Source organism: Schistocerca piceifrons, chromosome 5, assembly GCF_021461385.2.
Source record: "Schistocerca piceifrons isolate TAMUIC-IGC-003096 chromosome 5, iqSchPice1.1, whole genome shotgun sequence".
Lineage (NCBI taxonomy): Eukaryota > Metazoa > Arthropoda > Insecta > Orthoptera > Acrididae > Schistocerca > Schistocerca piceifrons.
In genome coordinates this window covers 602,150,209-602,160,118 of record NC_060142.1, presented here as the reverse complement: position 1 = coordinate 602,160,118, position 9,910 = coordinate 602,150,209, and the positions used below count along the sequence as shown (strand labels likewise).

Below are 9,910 nucleotides of genomic sequence, written 5' to 3'. Positions count from 1 at the left end.
TGACACTGTTGTCGTCACATCAGTAAGGAAAACCGGAGGTTCCATGCTGCCCATTACTCCACTGATAACGGAAGGTGCACATCGACGCCGAGTACTTTTGGACGAGGCCAGTTTATTCATTTTTTTAGAAGATAGAAGAAGACATTTGAGGCAGTTAGACGCGCAGTGTACTGTTGGAAGCGGAAGGAGTGGGGAGCGATCATAGAGTTCCAGGCAAAGAGTAGATGGGAAACTGGGCTGCTAGTTACGTATTACGGTTGAATGCGACGAGTTATAAGCATAGGCTGTTACACAATAAAACCGGCAGTAGTCGTTCAATGTTAGTAGATTTCTTCACTATTCCGGAGGAATAGACAAGTAGAGTACGTCGCATAGTTTTCAAGCAGATTATAAAACAGCTACTTGATGCAGATATTGTTGTTGAAGGGAACAGAACTCTTGTGGAAGGTTAAGATGTCAGCAATGGAGATAAAACTGAAAGTGATTCTGCGGATGGTCCAGCGCTACAGATAGAAAATGGGGTGACTTCAGAAGGAAGTCCGACTTTACGTAGTAGTGACAAGAGCAATGGTTTCCCGAATTATTTGTCACCACCACAGGAGAACATAACAACATTTTCTGGAGGTTACCTGTCTGATGATTACAAAATCTGGACGAAGAACGCAAGAGGAAATGATCCTCCACAGTGGTGCCCACATGGAGTAGCCCTAGGCAGGTCAACAAGAGTCAAATTTGCTACTGTAATGGCACAAAACAGACAAACAAAAACCAAGACGGTTTTGAAAACCTCTGAAAACACGCAGAAACGACATGGCATAAACGTAAAGTTGCTCAGAGAGAGAAAAAAACGCCGAATATGCCGACGTAAGTAATCGGTTCATCGCAATGTGAAAACAACATGGAGTTGCACACTTCAGAACGTTGTGAATCTTGGTGACGGCTTTTAAAGCATAAACTGATCCAGACAACACATTGGAAGCTTCCAAAACACGGCTGCAACGGTTCAAGAGAAAAAAACAAGATTGTTTCTCATGTGATCACACATGAAGCTGGTGCAGATATGTTGGTGATTCCATTGATGTAGAAAAGAAACGTGGTCAGTTTGTTACGGAAGTAGGGCGCTTCATCGAAGAATGTTATTTTACACCAAAGCAGGTATTTAATGGGCCAAGGGCCTAGTCGTAGTCTTATCACCAGTTCCCGAAAGATCACAAAAGTTAAACGCTGTCGGACTCCGACGGGTGACCATTCGGGTCTGTCGAGCGCTGTTGGCAAGCGGACTGCACTCAGCCGTTGTGATTACAATTGAGCAGCGGCTTATGAAAACTGAAAACAGCCAGAAGAGCGGTGTCCTCACCAAATGTCCCTCCATATCCGCATCCGGTAAAGCCTATCATCTGAGGAGGACATGGCCGTCGGTCGGTACCGTTGGGCCTTTGGAGGCTGTTTGGACGGAGAGAGAAAGCTAACGCATGTCAGACAAGAATTTCTAATGAGTCATGTTCTGGGAGAACTCTTGTTGCTAAGTGAGAAAGGCGATTTATGGTGCCATGGGTTCAGTTGCAGCAATCACTCATTCATAAATTACAGTGCCTGTTACTGCAACCCTTCTTCGACACATGAATGTTCTTGTCTCGGAACCCAATGGTAAATTTCCAGTAAGTATGACAACTGAATTACCCATTGTGAAAATATTTGCTGGCAGATCACAAAACATGACAGAAAAGGATTTGAAAGTGTTCCTGGAACAGGTACTACGGCCAGATTTGCAGAGGTCGAATTTTTCTTTTTGTTGATTTTTGTACAGCAAATAAAAAATGCTCTGTGAAGTGCAAAATGAAATGGATTCGTACAACCAGAGGCTGTTTTCCGTCCATTGAAAAGCATGGTACGGTTCATCACAGATACGACAGCATCATCGTCCACAGTTAATGGGTGTCACAGGGAGCAATTTCTTCGCATTCAGTCGTCTGCGCACTTCTAATTTTCAGTAAATAGATTCAAACGAGTGATCCCATTTGTTTTCTTTAAATGTGATTACACCGATGAACATCCAGGATAAATTCAGACACAATCCGAATATTGTTTCGAGAGTGGTTTAGAAGAAGAATGTTTCAAAGATGTGTTCAGCTTATCGTCATTCGATACGCTCACTGTGAAAGGTATTTATGTCTACACCAAGGATTACTTAACGACCTTTATGATTACTGCACTGGAATTCAATGGGTGGGTAATGTAGTTTATTTCCATTATTTAAACGTTACTGAATTCATATGCTCGTCCAACTACAATATTCAGCCGCGCCTGGACTAATCTGCACGAGGATTCCTGCATTTATGCGCACTCATATTCTGTATTTGGCAGCTCTTAGCTCCTATGCTTCTTGCCAATAGCAACTGTAATTTGCATGTTATGCATATTTCGACGTTGGTTATCAGTGCAGTACATAGTTTTAAAATTTACCGACAACAGATGGCTACCCTTCCTTGCAAGCACTAACAATATATTCGTTGCTTAACCGTCAGATGTCTGTAATAACGCCAGCATAATTGCATACGCGTACGGATTAAGCAATTTCAATTCGCGATGCTACTCCTGACTAATGATATTAATAGTGATATTAAAATGACATGAATTTTGAAAAAATAAAACCAACCCGATCAGTTCCAAAAATTTCATTAATATGATATTTAAAACTGAAAGCGAAATAGTGAGTTTTGAAAAAAAATTTAAATATCATCGACTGATCAGTTAAATTCTAAATATATATTCATAACTCAGCCAGTATTGTTTAAATGGCAATATATTAATGTGCTCTAGACCAGTCTTGCACCTTGCCACAGTGAGGTGGCATGCGTGTCTCAACTATACAGACAGCCATACCGTAGGTGCAGCCCCAAGTGAGGGGTCTCTGCAGGAAGATCAGACAAGTTCGACGTTCCTGAAGAGCAATTTTCAATAGCAGCAGTGGCAAAGTTCTGGATGATTAACTGACCTTGTGTTGTAAAATCAGCCAACACAGTTTTCTTGTACTTGTGCTGCGAACAATAGAAACTACATCCTTTTATTTCCGATTTCACGCAGTTCTCATGTATGGTTTAACGATGGTGGCATCTTCTTGGGTAAAATATTCCACGGGTTAAAGTATCCCCCGTTCGGATCTCTAGGCTGGCACTATCCAGGATGATAACATTAGAAAAATTTAAACTAGCATTCCACGGGTCAGAGCGTCAAATATTAATCCTTTTATATATATATATATATATATGTGTGTGTGTGTGTGTGTGTGTGTGTGTGTTAGAGCTCACCGGCCACTTGACCATCATCTTTTTCTGTGCGAATGCACAAACAGTGCCCGATCTCTTACGGGAATCGGCAACGTGTCACGAGTAATGAGTATATTGGGCGGGGGCACTACCAATGTAGTGCGGGACAATGCGTTTAGAATGTGGGTTTCGCGGGAGGCGTGCCAGAGATAATTCCCTGACGTCGCGCTGTCCTCTGTGTCCTCGGTGGCTCAGATGGATAGAGCGTCTGCCATGTAAGCAGGAGATCCCAGGTTCGAGTCCCGGTCGGGGAACACATTTTCATCTGTCCCCATTGACGTATGTCAACGCCTGTAAGCAGCTAACGGTGTTCATTTCATTGTAATTTCAAATATTAATCCCTTAATCAGGTGGATGGTCTTAAAGAATTTAAAAAGGAAAGAGGTAATGTAGAAGTATGCCTAATAATGCATAAGAAAATAGGAATGCCGCTAAGCTACTATGAAAAGCATACTGAATGCATTTTCACAGCCGCGATAGGCACAAAGCCAACACTTATCACAGCAGAACACGTTAATATGTCTATTAGCTCCGAAGATGACGGAGACACAGAAAGAACGTAGGATCAGATAAAGGAAACTGTCGATTGTTAAGGGATACCACTGAATTTCGGTAGCAGGAAAACGAAGAGAAAGTAACACAGGAAGAGAACATGGGCTGGAGGAAACGAATGAAAAGAAAGTCAACTCGCAAAATTTTGAGTAGAGCATTATTTAATTGTCGCTAACACTTGGTTAGAAGAACGTTGGTTAGCGGAAGCTACTTGGGAACATGGGAATGTTTCAGATTGATTGTATAAGGATAAGGTAAAATTTTCGAAGGCAGCTTTTAAACTGTTAGACATAATTAAATGTCTACGTACCACCGACTGAAACTGAAGGAACTGCCAAGTGGTAAGAAGTTAAGGAGATAATTGGATCCAGAGGTTGTTGATAGCTAAGCAACGTTGGACTGTAACAGAAGAAAGAAATAGAAGACGAACGGGTAAGCTTCGAGGGGTGAAATACGGACGGCTGCATAGGATTACATAGGTAAAACGACATGGCCTATTAGAAATCGTTGAATATCGCAGGTTTAAGTGACGAAAATGGGAATAAACATAAACGCAGCAAATGAAGCAGTCGAAAGAGAATACTGAAGTGTAAACAATAAGATTGATAGAAAACGCAAAATGACCTATCAGGAAAAGCTGGAGAACAAATTCAAAACTTGAGAAGCATGGGGAAGTAGGTGATAGGTAAATGCCACGTACAGGGAATTAAAGAAACCTTTACCTATTGGCTGCGCGGGGTAGCCGCGCGGTACAGGGCATCTTGTCACGGTCCGCGCGGCTCCCCCCGTTGGAGCTTCAAGTCCTCACTCAGGCATGTGTGTGTGTGTTGTGCTCAGCGTAAGTTAAGTTAGATTAACTAGTGTGCAAACCTAGCAACCGATGACCTTAGAGCCGGCCGGAGTGGCCGTGCACTTCTAGGCGCTACAGTCTGGAGCCGAGCGACCGCTCCGGTCGCAGGTTCGACTCCTGCCTCGGGCATGGATGTGTGTGATGTCCTTTGGTTAGTTAGCTTTAAGTAGTTCTAAGTTCTAGGCGACTGATGACCTCAGAAGTTAAGTCGCATAGTGCTAAGAGCCATTTGAACCATTTTGATGACCTTAGAAGTTTGCCCCAATAGTCCTTAAAAAATAAATAAATAAATTGTTATTTAGTTTGGTCTTCGAGAGTTAATCATTATTTGCTTTCCTTGTTGGGATTCAAAATACCAAACGAACCTTCATTTAGATGTAACGTAAAACTCCACAAAGGAGACGAGCTCTTGAATATTTAATGAACTTGTTCTACGTTGTTTACGTGAGCAATATTCTCACTGCGCTTCGACCGGCGCCCAGGCACCCAATATTTTCCCTTCGGGGGAAAGAGAAGCATCTGTATGGGTAATAAGAGCTCTGACGTCAAGCCAGTACTAAACACAGAAGGCTGAAACATGACTGAAGTATACAGAGACTCTATACAATGGAATTTAGCTTATAAACAATATTACAGACACAGAAGAGAAAACATGTGAAGATGAGACGAGAGTTAAGCTACTACGAAAACAATCTGATAGAGCACTCAAAGACCTAAGTGGAAACAAGCCCCTGGAGTAGAGATTCCACCGGAAGTGCTGAAATCATAAAATTACTCCGCCTGGCGTGGAAAATAGGTGAGACATGGGGAACATCCTCAGACGTCAGAAAGACTAATAATTCGAATCTCAAAGAGGTAGATGCTGACAAGCGTGAATACTACTGAACCCTCAGTTTCTTAAGTAATGATGGCAATCTATTGACACGAATTACGTATAGAAGAATAAAAAACTGGTAGAAGCCGACCGTGAAGATCAGACCTGTTTCCAGAACTGTGTAGGAACACCAAACGCAGTACTGACCCTATGTCTTTTCTTAGACCGTAGGTTGGAGAAAGGGCAAACTACGAATGCAGCATTTGTAGATATACAGAGAGCTTTGGACAGTGTTGACTTACTACACTCTGAAATTTTGAAGGTGTCAGGGATGAAATACAACGAGAGAAAGGTTATCTAAAGGTTGTAGAGAAATCAGACTACAGTCATTAAAGTAGTGGGACATGAAAGGGAAGCAGTAGTTGAGAACGGATTGAGACAGGACTGTAGCCTATCCCCAATGTTACTCAGTCTGTTCGTGGAGGAAACTGTGCAAGAATGCAAGCAGAAAATTGGAGAGGCAATTCAAGTTCAAGAGGAACAAGAAAAAACTTCAAAATCCTGCTAGACATTGCAAAGAACTTGTAGAAGCGGATGAACTAAATGAATAGTGTCTTGAGAAGAGATTATTCGGTGAAGTTCAAGAAGAGTAAATGACAATGTCATGTGGTCGATTTAAATCAAGCGATGCTGAGAGAATCAGATTAGCAAATGAGACTCTAAAAGCAGTAGATCAGTTTTGTAATTCGCGCATAAAAATAACTGATGAGCCGAAATAGAGAGAACATAAAATGCAGGCAGGCAATAGCAAGAAAATCATTTCTGAAAAAGACAAATTTATAAACATGGAATATAAATTTTGCGTCAGGAAATCTTTCTGCAGGCACTTTGCTGGACTGTAGCCCTGAACGGAAGTCAAACATGGGCGATTAACAGTTCAGATAAGGAGAGAACATGGGTCTTAGAAATGTGGTACTACAGCAATTGCTGAAGATTAGATCGGAATTTTGAATGACTAGTGAAGACTAGGAAAGAAATGTATGGCACTATTTGACTAAAAGACTAAACGAAGGGTTTGACTGATACGAAACATCCTGAGTCAGTCGGACAGCAAACCACATCAAAAACTTCAAGTTGGTGTACAGAGCTAACATAGTTTCGTTATATGCAAGTAAACGGCTTATACTTTATTACATTACCCTAAAGACGCTTTCCATGATCCTAAATTTCAGTAGATATAGGAAATAACGTTGGTTCGATTCGTAGGTAATTACAAAAGAGTTCAGCACGGTACACTTCCTGGGATCTGTTCCTCCCAGTTATCGCAATATTGTCCGCCCCCGGGTAGCTGTATGGTCAGCGTGACGGATTGTCAATCGTCTGGGCTCGGGTTCGATCCCTGGCTGGATTGGGGAATTTTGTCCGCCCAGGGACTGGGTGTCGCGCTGTCCTCATTGTCATCCTATCATCCTCATTGACTGCAGGTCGCCGAAGTGGCGTCAAATTGACAGACCGGCACCCGGCTAACGGTCTGCCTGACGGGGGGCCCTAGCCATACTATTAAATAAATCGCAATATTCATCTCTATCAGTGACGTGTTAATGTTAAAAACTTCATGGAGGCGCCACATTGTGGTTAAGAGTGTACGCTAAATCGTATGATGCACTATAAAATAGTAAGCTAGTGCGAAGGTCTAAGCGAAGCAAACGTATACAGCCTACAATAGGACCACACCGGGTATAGTATTGCAGTGTTCAATCGACCTTTTACATTAATCATAACGCGTTTTGATACATATTCCCCCAGCTTCGTCAATGAAAATCTTTTTGCTATCGGTAACAGATCATCCAATCAATACACATATATGTTTCATAGCCGGCCGGAGTGGCCGAGCGGTTCCAGGCGCTTCAGTCTGGAACCGCGCGACCGCTACGATGGCAGGTTCGAATCCTGCCTCAGGCATGGATGTGTGTGATGTCCGTAGGTAGTTAGGTTGGTAGTTAAGTCCCATAGTGCTCAGAGCCATTTGAACCATTTTTATGTTTCATAAATAAATTACTCAAGACTAATTATTTACCATCATTGACGACCAGCTGAAGTGTGTACCGATACGCTGAACCATACACTGACGGAAAAAAATGTAGCATAAAAAATTAATTACTGCAGTGCAGTGAAATTTCTGGAATAAATTTGTGTAGATAACATATTTAAGTGATTAATAGTGTATGTTCAAGGGGCAATGTACGGGCGAGATAAACCATTGCAGATCTGAAATGCTGATATATTAATAACCGGTGTAACTGCCAGAATGTTGAATGCAAACACGCATATGTGCATGCATTGTGTCGTTCAGGTGCCAGACGTCAGTTTATGTGATGGAATTCCCTACCTGTTGCACTTGGTCTGTCAATATAGGGACACTTAAGGCTGTTTGTGGAAGAGGCTTAAATTGTCGTCTGTTGACGTCCAATATGTGGTCCATTGGAGACAGGCCTGGTGATCGAACAGCCCAAGGCAACATCTCGACACACTGTTCAGCATGTTGGATTACAATAGCGATATGTTGACGAGCGTTATCCTGTGAGAAAACACCCTTTGGAATGCTGTCCATGAATGGCAGCATAACAGGTAGAATCACCAGACTGACGTACAAATTTACTTTTAGGGTGCTTGGGATAACAGCGAGAGTTCTCCTGCTGTCATACGTAATCGCACCCCAAACGGTAACTCCACGTGTACGTAGGTCCAGCGTGTCTAGCCTGCAGATGGGTTGTTTGCAGGTCCTCAAACGGCCTTCTTCGAAGCAAAACACAGCCATCACTGGCACCGAGGCAGAACCAACTTTCATCAGAAAACACAACAGACCCCCACCCTACCGTCCAATGAGCTGTCACTTTATATCCCTGAGGTCACAAATGGTGATGGTGTGGGCTCAGTAGAATGCACACTACAGGACATCTGGATCGAAGCTGTCCTTGATGTAGCCGATTTGTAACAGTTCGCTGTGTCACTGCAGTGCCAACTACTGTTGAAATTGCTGCTGCAGATGCAATACGATGAGCCAGAGTTATACGCCGAACACGACGATTTTCCGTCTCGGTAGGGTCACGTGGCCATGCGGAACCCGCTCTACAGGACCGTACATTTCGTGACCATCGCTGCCGCAATCATGTACAGTAGCTACATTCCTGCCAAGTCTTTCTGCAATATCGCAGAAGGAACATCCAGTTCCTCGTATCCAATGCGCTACTAACGCAACTTTTATGCGAGTGGCTAAAAATTTGAACAGGCATCATCTTTCAAATAGATGCTTTTCCGTTGTCGCCATTCCTTCAAAACAAAGATTTATTTGAGGGTGTGTATTCTTAATTACAGATTTGAGGATAATACTATCAGCAGATAAATGTGAAACATATAAACGTAATTACTCAGCAAACAAAATAATACTTGATTTAGGTTATTAGGAAAAAGTACAATCATGACAGGAAAGAAGTTTCATTAATTTCAATGCCATTACTGTCACGGTCCAGAAAGTATACACTTAGAAATAAGAATGATTTGTAACGCTCTTCACCTTCTTCCGGCAAACTACACAGGTGAACAGCCAGAGGTCAGTGCCCAATGCGCACAATATTTCGGCAAGCGATCATACGATGAGCTGATGAACTGACCACCTAGCCCCTCCTCCGCCCCTCCCCCCTGTAAGGGCAGCATCTTCTCCCAAACTGCTCCGGCCAGCACACCGATCAACCCTAGGTTCCCATCCAGGTACACTTGATAGCGGCAATACTCCTCTTCCTCTGCCTAGTGTGAAAAACCTTTTGCATTTCTTTTATATTTTCTTCTTCTTTAAAGGCAAAGAGAAAAGATGAAACGGTAGCCCATCATAGAAACTATGCATACCGTCAGGTATTTTTGATTCTCAGTTGTTGAAAAGGAGAGGAGTTTTTCTTGTACCAGTAGGAGGAAGGAAGGATTCGTGCTCAGCTAGTGAACGAGTGAGAAGCACGCCATTTTAAGCGAGTAATTGTATACCACCATTTTGGGGTCGCTATGAATAGGTGAGGAGTGTATATTTCATATGTGCACCGTTTAGAAAAATACGGTATTGTTTTGTTAACAGAAAGTTCGTGTGAATTGTTATTTCAAATAGTACGATAATTACAAGAACTGAAGCCCATCTGTGTATTTTGGAAAATTACGAAGATCCGATAAGCTCAATGCGAACACGGACAAGACTTCAAAGGTGAACACGGCGACCAAACGTAGCATTATAAAGAATGGTAAGCACAAATCTACAGCGGAGAAAGAAACTACTTCTCCCTGCAAAATAATATGAACTAATACGAACTTATTTCCAGGCATAGC

General features: G+C 42.5%; 1 non-coding gene across 1 annotated transcript; it reads left to right on the top strand.

Moving 5' to 3' along the window:
- Nucleotides 1-3,506: 3,506 nt before the first annotated feature.
- Trnat-ugu lies at nucleotides 3,507-3,580 on the top strand. The gene has a single exon. It is a non-coding gene; the product is annotated as a tRNA-Thr (tRNA).
- The last annotated feature ends 6,330 nt before the right edge of the window (nucleotides 3,581-9,910 follow it).